The 12,543-nt window shown below is 46.3% G+C and overlaps 1 pseudogene; it reads right to left on the bottom strand.

Moving 5' to 3' along the window:
- Nucleotides 1–9,633: 9,633 nt before the first annotated feature.
- On the bottom strand, nucleotides 9,634–12,541 carry LOC123427506 (annotated as a pseudogene).
- Between the last annotated feature and the right edge of the window lie 2 nt (nucleotides 12,542–12,543).

Genomic DNA, 12,543 nt, shown 5'->3' on the forward strand with positions numbered 1-12,543 from the left:
CATGCGACGTTCCCCAACACGCCACCGTTGAAGCAAACGGGCTGCCATCGCAGAGACGGTTCTTCAGCATTGCAGCACTGCTCACGCCCTCACATTACGCATGCAACACTCACACAAGCACTTGCGACATCATCGTCTCGACTTGCAATGCATCTACAATGGTATGCAACAACCACTCATTTTGAGACAGATGGTGTATATATTAAGAATATTTCAAGGGATAAACCAAAGAGGAAAAAGGTAAGAAAACAAAACAAAAAATATGAACAGAAAAATAGTGTAAAGGAGAGCTTTTCAGGCTTATGACGTTTGATCTGTTAGAATATATAATCGTATTGTATTTGTATAGATATGTGTAGTCCTTGTATAGGTGTCCTAATATTGTCCGGAAAAGACTCTGTCTTGTAACCTCTATGTAATGATCAATACAAGGCACCATAATGTGTGGTTTCCCTAATCTTACATGGTATTAAGAGCGAAACCCTAAACCTCCTTTGCCCTCTCTCTTCCGGCGCCGCCGAAGCCACCAATCTCCCGCCGCCGCATCGCCTCCGTTGCTCTCATGGCGTCTCCCGACGTCGACGAGACCGCCAGGGCGATGGCCGCGGATATGGAGCGCCAGGCCGCCAAAGCCAAGCTACCCCATGCACCTTCCGCTGCAGCGTCCGAGTCGGGTGCGGGGTCCTTGTCCCTCGCACCTGCCGCAGCCCTGACAGGTCGGCCACGGGGTCCGTCTCTCTCACCTCGCTGCATGCCCAGGCCGTCGGCCCGCACTCCTTCAAGGGGCATGTCCCCGTTGAGTTTGCCCTCGACACCAGCGTTCATTGGCAGTCGCGCACCTTCTTCCGTGCCCTCCTGGATGACCTCGACGCCGATGCTCCCTGCACCAACACTGGAGTTGTCTCTCCTTGATGCCACCGTTGTATATTGGCTCTATGGATCTGTCTCCTCAACATCCTCGACGCCGTCATAACGCCTGTTGACGACCCTCTTGCTGTCACGCTATGGACTAGCATCAACGACCTCTTCAACGACCACAAGATTAATCGCCAGCTCCACCCGACGGCCAATCTCGGTGATGTGAAGATGGGCGACATGAGCATGCCAGATTATCTTCAGAAGGTCAAGTCCCTCTCTGATGGACTTGCGACCTTGGCTCCCCTGTTGATGATGCCGAGATGGTGATCCACTACCTCAACGGCTTCTTCGAGCAATACGAGTCCGATCTCCCTCATGCCAGGGATCTCCTTCGCGCAGTGTTGCTCCTTGCTCGCGCTCTAAGATATGAAGTGCAAAAATTGTTGTGCTCGTACCACGGATATGGCCCTCTACACCAACGCTGGAACCAACGATGGCAACCCTGGCAAAGGCTATGGCAAAGGCAAGAAGAAGAAGAAGGGCGACGCTACTGAAGCTGCCAAGGAGGTCGCTCCCGAATCGTTGCGTGCGCCCACGACGGCCGCCCCTTCTCCCTGGCCCTCCCCCAGCACCCCTAGAATGGCGTCATCTAGATGTGGCCCTATGGCCAGGGGGGCCTGCTCGTCCGGGCGCCGCCCGCCTACGCTCCGCCTCCCAGCTACGTGTCGTGGCACACTCTATTGCCGCATGCATTCTACACACATGTCCCGTACGGTGTCACACCCGTCCCGTACGGCTATGGCTACGCCCATGCGCACACAAGCTACGAGCTCGGTGCCCCTGCTCCATCATCTCCGGCATCATCAACGGACTCATGGGACCAGGCTGCGCTGATGCACGAGTTCGAGACCATGGGACTGCAAGCACCCAGGGAGTGGGAGATGGACACCGTCACCTCCTCCCACTTTGCGTCCGATCTGGTATGCTCACCTCTGTATCCCCCTCCTCCTCTCGGCGTGCTGTCATTGTTGGTAAAGGTTCCACTCTTCGGATCACCGGTACCGTGCATGCACGTCTTCCTATTTCCACCTCTTCTCGCCCTCTTTACCTTCGTAATGTCTTAGTGGCTCCTAACATAGTTAAAAACCTTTTGTCTGTTCATCAATTCACCATTGATAATCGTGTCTCTGTCGAATTTGACCCTCTTGGTTTTTCTGTGAAGGATTTTCTAACTAGGATCGAGATTCTCAGATGCAATACCTTCAGAGCTCTCTACCCCATCCGCCCTTCATCCACCAGCCAGCCCTGCACCTTCCTCGTCGTTGATCCAACACTCTGGCACCGTCGACTTGGACAACCTGGGCGGCCTGTCATGGAGTCATTAGCTCGTTCCTCCATCATCCCTAGGGAAAATAATACAAGTAGTTTGTGTCATGCTTGTCAGTTAGGTCGTCGTATTCATCTTCCTTTTTTTGTCACCAATCGTGTAACCATTACTCCGTTTCAAATTATTCACTGTGATTTGTGGACATCTCTCATTGAGAGTATTTCTGGCTTTAAGTATTATCTCGTTTGTCTCAATGATTTTACTAAGTATGCATGGGCCTATCCTCTACGGTCTAAGTCAGAAGCTTTCTCACACTTGTCGTCCCTTCATGCTTTAGCACTCACCCAGTTTCTATTCAGTGTGATAATGGTCGCAAGTTTGATAATTCGCTTCTCCATTCGTTTGCCCAACACCATGGAATTGCACTCAGCTTTTCATGTCCATATACTTCGCAACAGAATGGTAAAGCTGAACGTATTATTCGTACTCTTAATGACATTACTCGCACACTTCTTATCCAGGCTAGCATGCCGCCTCGCTTCTGGGTCTAGGCTCTTCACACAGCCATTATGTTGCATAAGCGGCTTCCTTCTAGAGAAATCTAGGATCGTGTTCCCTTTCATGCTCTACTTGGCGTAGATCATGTGTTTGCTGGTCTTAGGGTTTTCGGATGTCTATGCTACCCCAACACCATCGCTGTTGCACCGCATAAGCTTGCACCTCGCTCCGTACCCTGTGTGTTCCTCGGGTATCCATCCCAGCATCATGGATTATCGCTGCCTTGATCGCTCCACCCAAAAGATCATCATCTCCCGCCATGTTGTGTTCGATGAGTCCAGCTTCGCCTTTGCATCCACTTTGTCTTCGTCATTCCTACTCCTTCCCTGCACACTTATGATTTCTTGCAGGATACTCAGGAGCCGATGTCGTTGACACCGTTCAACATGACAGGCTCGGTACCATCAGCCGTGGGTTCCACCGTGGCGCCATCGACACCGCCCCGGCCGTCGCCCGTGGCCTCGTCACGGTTGTTGTTGCCACCTGCCGCGACGCCACCGACGCCTCATGTAGCAGCTCCTGTTCCTACTGCGTGCCCTGACAAGGGCCCTGCTGCAGCTGCTCCTGGTTCTCGCCCTGACGGGGCCCTTATGTAGCAGCTTCTGCTGCGCTGATGACCCACAAGTATAGGGGATCTATCGTAGTCCTTTCGATAATAAGAGTGTCGAACCCAACGAGGAGCAGAAGGATCTGACAAGTGGTTTTCAGCAAGGTAATATCTGCAAGCACTGAAATTATCGGTAACAAGTAGTTGTGTGGTGAGATGATTCGTAGCAAGTAGCAAGTAACAAAAGTAACAACGGTGCAGCAAAGCGGCCCAATCCCTTTTGTAGCAAGGGACAAGCCTGGACAAAGTCTTATAGGAGGTAAAACGCTCCCGAGGACACATGGGAATTTCTGTCAAGCTAGTTTTCATCATGTTCATATGATTCACGTTCGTTACTTTGATAGTTTGATATGTGGGTGGACCGGCGCTTAGGTACTGCCCTTACTTGGACAAGCATCCCACTTATGATCAACCCCTCTCGCAAGCATCTGCAACTACAAAAGAAGAATTAAGACAAACTCTAACCATAGCATTAAACTAGTGGATCCAAATCAGCCCCTTACGAAGCAACGCATAAACTAGGGTTTAAGCTTCTGTCACTCTAGTAACCCATCATCTACTTACTACTTCCCAATGTCTTCCTCTAGGCCGAAATAATGGTGAAGTGTTATGTAGTCGACGTTCACATAACACAACTAGAGGAAAAACAACATACAACACATAAAAATATCGAACGAATACCAAATTCACATGACTACTTATAGCATGACTTATCCCATGTCCTCAGGAACAAAAGTAACTACTCACAAAGCATAATCATATTCATGACCAGAGAGGTAATGAGTAGCATCAAAGATCTGAACATAAACTCTTCCACCAAGTAATCCAACTAGCATCAACTACAAAGAGTAATTAACACTACTAGCAACCTTACAGGTACCAATCGAAGTCGCGAGACGGAGATTGGTTACAAGAGATGAACTAGGGTTTGGAGGTGAGATGGTGTTGATGAAGATGTTGATGGTGATGAGTCCCCTCTAATGAGAGGAGTGTTGGTGATGATGATGGCGACGATTTCCCCCTCCGGGAGGGAAGTTTCCCCGGCAGGATCGTCCTGCCGGAGCTCTAGATTGGTTCTGCTCAAGTTCCGCCTCGTGGCGGCGGCGAATCCTCTGAAAATCCTCCTCTTGATTTTTTCTAGAACAAAACCCTTCTTGTAGCAAAAGGGGGGAGCCAGAGGGCTAAGTGGGAGCCCACAAGCCCCCTAGGCGCGGCCAGGGGGAGGCCGCGCCTAGCAGGCTTGTGGCCTCCTGCTGGCGCCCCTCTGGTACTTCTTCGACCGAGTATTTTTTATAAATCCCAAAAAAATCCTCGTTGATTTTCACGGCTTTTGGAGTTGCGCAGAATAGGTATCTCAAACTTGCTCCTTTTCAGGCCAGAATTCCAGCTGCCGGCATTCTCCCTCTTCATGTAAACCTTGCAAAATAAGAGAGAAAAGGCATAAGTATTGTACCTTGAAGTGTAATAACAGCCCAAAAAGCGATAAATATCAACATGAAAGCATGATTCAAAATGGACGTATCATGTGCCTCCTGCTACGACTTCAACTTCGCCCACACCGCCGCAAGCAACTACTGGGGCCCTACCGGGGGCTTTGTCCAGCTACCGCTACACCGTCTGCAGCCACCCCAGCGGCTCCTGCCGCAGTCCCGCCGTCGACTCGTCAGCGGAACCTACCACCACCACCATCTCACACCAAGACAACTCGTGCTAAACGAGGAATTGTGAAGCCCAAGGCGATTTTTGATCTTCATGTTGAAGGCTTATCTCCAATACCGAAGACCTATCATGGTGCTCTCAAGGATCCGAACTAGCATTCCGGCATGGTTGAGGAGTACGGTGCTCTTCTCTCCGGCAACACTTGGGACCACGTTGATCCACCTCGCAATGCTAATATTGTTACTCGTAAGTGGATCTTCCATCACAAGATGAAGTCTGATGGTTCTTTGGAACGATACAAAGCTCGTTGGGTACTCCATGGCTTTACTTAGCATGAAGGTATTGATTTTAATGAAATTTCTGCCCTGTCGTCAAGCCAACCACCATTCGCACAATGCTCTCTCTTGCACTCTCTAGTGACTGGCAGATTCATCATCTTGACGTCAAGAATGCATTCCTCAATGGCACCCTGCTACTGCAACAAAAGACCTTCCAATGGCGCCAGAAATAGGCACATTGATGGGAGAATACTTAACTTGATACTCCTCAGCAACGGCACCAGGAATCCTTCTGCTGCGGCTACGCCTTAAGGGACTTCCTAGGCAAGTATGCAAAGGATTTCCCCCGTGGCCTTGGAGCCTTGCGTTGGTGTTCCCTCGAAGCGGAAAGGGTGATGTAGCGTAGTGGTGGTAAGTATTCCCCTCAGTTTGAGAACCAAGGTATCGATCCAGTGGAGGAGTATCACAAGAGCCTGCACAAACACAAAAATCTTGCTCCCAATGCTATGAAGGGGTTGTCAATCCCTTATAGATTGTTTGCCAAGTGAGAACCGAAAGCAACAAAGTAACAAAGCAAAGTAAAAGCGAAGGTGTAAACGATGGATGTGAATAGACCCGGGGGCCATAGTGTTTACTAGTAGCTTCTCTCATGAAAGCAAGTAGATGGTGGGTGAACAAATTACTGTCGAGCATTTGATAGAACCGCGCAAAGTCGTGACGATATCTATTCAATGATTATATCTATAGGCATCACGTCCAAAACAAGTAGACCGATACTTTCTGCATCTACTACTATTACTCCACACGTCCACCGCTATCCAGCATGCATCTAGTGTATTAAGTCCAAAAGAACAGAGTAACGCCTTAAGCAAGATGACATTATGTAGAGGGATAATCTCAAACCAATGATGAAAACCCCATCTTTTTACCCTTGATGGCAACTACTTAATGTGTGCCTTGCTGCCCCTACTGTCACTGGGAAAGGTCACCACATGGTAGAACCCAAAACCAAGCACTTCTCCCATTGAAAGAATCATAGATCTAGTTGGCCAAACAAAACCCAAGACTCGGAGAGACTTACAAGGATATCAAATCATGCATATAAGAAATCAGCAAAGACTCAAATATATATCATAGATAATCTGATCACAAATCCACAATTCATCGGATCTCGACAAACACACCGCCAAAGAAGATTACATCGGATAGATCTCCATGAAGATCATGGAGAACTTTGTATTGAAGATCCAAGAGAGAGAAGAAGCCATCTAGCTACTAACTACGGACCCGTAGGTCTGAAGTGAACTACTCATGAGTCATTGGAGGGGCGATGATGATGATGAAGAAGCCCTCCAACTCCAAAGTCCCCTCCGACAGGGCGCCGGGAAGGGTCTCTAGATGAGATCTCGTGCAAACGGAAACTTGCGGCGGCGGAAAAGTATTTTCGAGGCTCCCCAGATTTTTTGCTGAATTTTTGGGAATATATAGGCCAAGGATCTAGGTCAGGGGGCGGCCAGGGAGGCCACAAGCCCTGGCACCGCCGCCTCCCCCATGGTGGCGGAGTGGGAGCTTGTGGGCTCCCTGGAGCCCACCTGGCTTGGCCTCCTGATCTTCTTCCGTTCGGGAAAAATCATTTAAAACAGGAACTGACACTTCGCACTGAATTAATAAGTTAGTCCCAAAAAAGATATAAAAGGTACATAAAACATCCAAAGATGACAAGATAACAACGTGAAACCATCAAAAATTATAGATACGTTTGAGACGTATCACACCCTCACTGAGACAGTTTATGCCCTTCAGCCTTCTGGGTTTACTGATCCGAACTCCACCGATAAGGTCTGTCGTCTCAACAAATCTCTTTATGGTTTAAAGTAGGTGCCTCGAGCATCGTTTCAGCGGTTTGCCTCGTTCATTGCATCAGTTGGTTTTATGGGATCCAAGTTCGACAGTTCGTTGTTCGTCTATCGGCGTGGCGCTGACATGGCCTATCGCCTACTCTATGTGGATGACATCATCCTGCCTGCGTCTTCCTCGACATTGTTGCACAGTTTGACTGCCTCTCTTCGTACCAAGTTCAGTATGACGGACTTGGGTGATCTTCATTACTTTATGGGCATCTCTGTCACATGTAGAAAGGACAGTCTGTTCCTCTCACAGGAGAAGTATGCATTGGATCTTCTTGACAAAGATGGTATGTTGTAGTGCAAGCCCATCTCAACTCAAGTTGATACCGCCTCCAAAATTTCAGCCATGTCCAGCGATCCTGTTAAAGATTCCACCGAGTATCGTAGTATTGCAGGAGGTCTTCAATACCTTATGTTTACTCGGCTAGACATCTCCTATGCTGTGCAACAGATTTGTCTTCATATGCATGATCCTCGGGCTAATCATTTGCTCCTTGTGAAGCGTGTTCTTCGCCACATCCGCGACACCAGCAGCTATGGCCTCACCTTGTTCCGAAGCAACTCTAACAAGTTGACGGCCTATTCTGACGCTGATTGGGCAGGTTGCCCAGCCACTTGCCGTTCTACCTCTGGATATTGTGTCTTCCTCGGTGCTAACTTGGTGTCATGGTCTGCTAAGCGGCAACACACGGTCTCTTTCTCCAGTGCTGAGGCTGAATACAGGGCGATTGCAAATGTGGTGGCCGAAACATTTTTGTTACGACAACTTCTTCAGGAACTCCATCGACCGGTGGCTGGTGCCATTGTGGTTTTCTGTGACAATGCGAGCTCCATTTACATGACGCGGAATCCTGTTCACCATCAACACACCAAGCATGTGGAGATCGATCTACACTTCGTACGAGACCGTGTCACCACATGCGAGGTCCGGGTTCTCCACGTTCCAAGTTCTTCCCAGTTTGCGGACATTTTCACCAAAGGATTGCCATCACCACTCTTCTTGGATTTTCGGGACAGTCTTAACATTCGTTGACTCCCATTTACGACTGAGGGAGGGTGTTAGAATATGTAACCGTATTGTATTTGTATAGATATACAGTTGTATATGTGTAGTCCTTGTATAGGTGTCCTAATATTGTCCGGAAATGACTCTCCCTTGTAACCCCTGTATAATGATCAATACAAGGACCACAACGTATGGTTTCCCTAATCTTACATGGTCCAGAAGCTAATACATTCCTATACGTCTCTCTCTCTCGCTTAGAGCTAGATGTAGGACAGCCTCGCTCAAACCAGCAGAAGGTTGGGTCGGCCCAACGCATGTTAGGTCACAAGCCTCAAAAGCTCCCTTTTTTCACTATTTTCTATTCATATTTTTTGTTTTTATTTTCTTGCTTTTTTCCTCTTTTTTTTATCTGTTCATTTTTTCTTAATATGTACACCATCTGTCTTAAAATAAGTGCCATTGGTTAAGTAGAAACTTGCACTAACTTCTCATTAAGTCAGAGCACTTATTTTAGAACAGAGAGAATATATCTTGCAAAAAATGCTTTACACATTTTTTTTCTTAATCAGGCATTCAAAACAAAATTAAATGTCTAATAGAAATCTTTGGATGTATGGGAAAAGTGTATATGGAAAATGTACAATCTGTATGGAAAAAAAATTACATACATAAAGTAGCGTAATCTATCAAAATTCTAATCGTGTATTTTAAATTTTTAAATATGTATCCAAATATGTTTCTAATGTGTACAAATATGTACAATGTGCATGAAAAAAGTAGTCATCAAAAATTCAAGTTTCAAAAACTATAAAAGAATAGTTCCATATTTTAAATGTACTAGTAAAAGGGCCCGTGCGTTGCACCGGGTGTACAAAAATATGCTTAGACGGTTGGAAAAAACTACCACTAAAACAACATTGCAATCAGTCAAACAGCCATATAAAAATAAAGTTTTCAAATAATTTTGGTTTAATATAATTTTTCAGTTTCTAAATCCAATATCATTATCAAAAAACAAACTAATAAGTAAACATGGATATGCTCTTCCTTGATTTTCCACATGGCAAGTTGAAACACTTTTTGTTGTCAAAATTGAAGTACAGTATCAAAAGTATTGGGATAAGATTTCCAATCAAAGTTGACGAATGATTTTGGTTTAAATAGTCAACAAAACAATGCTATTAGATATTATTGTTGCATGTCTAAGGCTCAATCTTTTCACATTCCATGGTAATTGATGTTGAATAATTAGAATTTCTATGACAGTTGTGAGTACATCAAGGACTAAATGAAACATGTACAGGTCGACCATCATTTTCTTAGGTATTTCCCTTTGCTATTATTTCAAGCTACATAGGATTACATTCAACATAACTTAGTATGTATTTCTACCAAGTTAATCTCGAGAATATATGGTGGTGGTATTAAAACCATTATGTCAAGTCAAGAGAAGTACTTGGTGTTGCACTCAAAGCTGAGATCGCAGGCCCGTAGTAGCCTTGAGTAGGAATGCAGCAAGTGCCCTTGCCAGCCCAGAAGAGATGAATCTCAAGAAAGTTCTTCGTGACAGGAACAATGTACTGCTTCCTAACACCAATGTGAGATTTCCTGCGTGCAGGCAAAATTACGTCAAAGCTCTGTTCTTTACGCACACCCTATGCCAACAAAACCAAGAATCAAATAATATTGAGCAGGTTATAATCTAACGGTATTGGTTATCACTTATAAGGGGGGCAGGAGCCTACCTGAACATATATATCGAAAACCCTTCTCCCTGTTGCTCTTCCAAGTCTGACCATCTGGGAAGTCAAATTCTGCAAATTGTAGTGTAACTGCATAGTTTCCATTTTCAAGTCCAATACCAAAGTATCTTAAGGATGATGGTGACATCCTTGCATTTCGAAGCAGATATGTATCAGATGTATTCAGAAACTCGTGTGAACTGTAGATTATATAATTGCCATCCGGTGCATCCATGAACCTTCCAACATTGCTAACACCCCATGTTTGTGCACCTGTAACATAAAATGATGTAGCTCCAAGACTTGCATCATCAGATTCGTACACAGAATTATCTGAGCCTGATATGGACAGCCTACTACCAGAGTCCACAACAAATGAAGAAGTCGCGGGAAGATTAAATTATTTAATACTGGTATTAGTTTAGTAGAGCTGCAATAGCAGGTCTATAGTTCTTCAAAGTAGGCATATGCTTAAATTTTCAAAAGGTAGTAGTCTTACAATGTGGCGAACCAAGAAAACATGGTGTATTACGCTGTAGGCACCCCCATCCCTTAGGCAAGAGACTGAAAACATAACAGTGACATTTTGAACCCAAAATGAAAGCCGAGAGAACCTACTAAATATACTTAAGATGTTGAGGAGATATTGAAATATGGACGAACCTTTTGCCGGAACTATGAACCACGAAATTATTTGTCACCAGATTCAGATTCCTAAGTAGAAGGAACAATAGGCAAAAAATCAGAAGGCATTGATCGTACTTCATACCATATTCAGGACTTCTTTGCGATAGCTTAAATAAGAAAAGTTAATTTATACATAAATTTTGAGCTAGTCTATAAGATTAATATCTCACTTCACTCACAATAGGAGCCATAGGCATCTTAAACAATTTTATAAATACTTGTAAGATAAATGCACCAAAACAGTGTTTCAGTATATCAAATATGGTTCTCGCTTATTTCATCTGTACACTATAAGCCTAGCAAGTAAGCTCAGGGGCCTAACTTAGACCAAACACGCCCTTAGTTGGGCTATATTTGATTGAGCAAAAAAGGAAAGTTTCAGGACTTGGAACTTACAATTGTGAATCTTTAACCCAAGAAGGAACAGTTCCTGAGAGCTGGTTGTAAGAAAAATCTTTACAAAGTAAAAAAACATGAAAGCACCATCAGGGATTAAATAAACACCTTTGTTGAGTACTATGAGAAATTCACTTTCTTATTCTTTACCTAACATTATGTCCTACTCGGCCCCGCGACCTGCGAATCGCGAGAGATTGGTGTCTATCATACATCGACGTCTAAATCTGGCAGACTCGATCAACATTGCCCACACTCCACTTTCCTCAACGTGTTAGCCGGAAACAGAAGAAGAGCGGCACACCGACTGAACTGAACTACGGTACCACCGAAGAACAACTGAGTCTTCTCACCGGAGCCAATTGTTGTTTTACAGGCCACCACCAACTTGTTTGAATGATGTCGCTTCGTGTTCGAGAAAAAGAAAAGTGATGTTGCATCCTATCCGACTTCCGCGTGCTAGCACTTGGAACGAACCATGAACGAACGAGTTTCAAAGACATTTATATATGGCGCTGACAAAATCAGGCCCCCCACCCCAGCCCGTGCCGTTGTTCTTGGTAGGGTACGAGGCGATCCTGTAGATGTCACAGACGCCCTCGGGCCTCCTGGTGCCCCTCTTGATCCTGAAGTAGCCTTGCTCGCCACAACCCCCGCCCCACGAGTTCTTCATGATGATGTAGTCCTCGCCGTCCGACGAGCCGTATCCGACGGCCGTCAGCGCGTGGTCTAGCTGAGCGCCACACGTTCCTTCAAACACCCCCTGCAGCCAAGCGGATAACACAATTACCAGGGTGGTGAATGACACTTGATCATTCTGCATAGTTTGATATACTATGATAGTATCATGGAGTAGATAAGATGACACTTGTTCATTTCTTTTACCCCTTTGTAGAACTGGAAGTCCCTGCTCCCCGCGGCGATGCCCACGCTGATGGGCTGGTGCGCCAGCGCCTTGAGCAGGCTTAGCTCACTGTTCTCCGACACGTCCTCGTAGCCGCTTATGGTGACGACCTTGGAGTGGGGCTAACCACGCATGGCAAGAGATCAAACCAATCAAAGGCAGTTCATGTCCAATGTCCAGAGCAACAAGATGCTTTTGCAAACTGAATTTCATCAGCTTGCTGTGCCACCAACCTGCTTCTCCTTGCAGTTGCCCTCTCCATGAGTTAGGGGTAGTCACCGTCGGTGTGGATCCCCTGGTTCCCCACGATGTAGGCGTAGGCGAAGTCCATGAGGCCGCCTCCGCGGCCGTGGTCGAAGGTGCTGTCGCAGTCCATCAGCTCATGCTCCGACAGCGACTCTAGCCTGCCCGTCACGATCTGGTTTATCCCTTCCACCGCCGCCAACGTCGAGAAGGCCCAGCAACTTCTTGCAGCACAATTTCAGAACTCAAATAGATACATGGCGCGCAATGCGCTGACTGAAATCCTGAGATGGATCATGGATTGTTCACAGATTGCCTTGTCTCCTTACCACATTTCCCCTGGTTCTTGACTAGCGTCACCGCCCCCTTCT

Source organism: Hordeum vulgare, chromosome 2H, assembly GCF_904849725.1.
Source record: "Hordeum vulgare subsp. vulgare chromosome 2H, MorexV3_pseudomolecules_assembly, whole genome shotgun sequence".
NCBI classification, from domain to species: Eukaryota; Viridiplantae; Streptophyta; class Magnoliopsida; order Poales; family Poaceae; genus Hordeum; species Hordeum vulgare.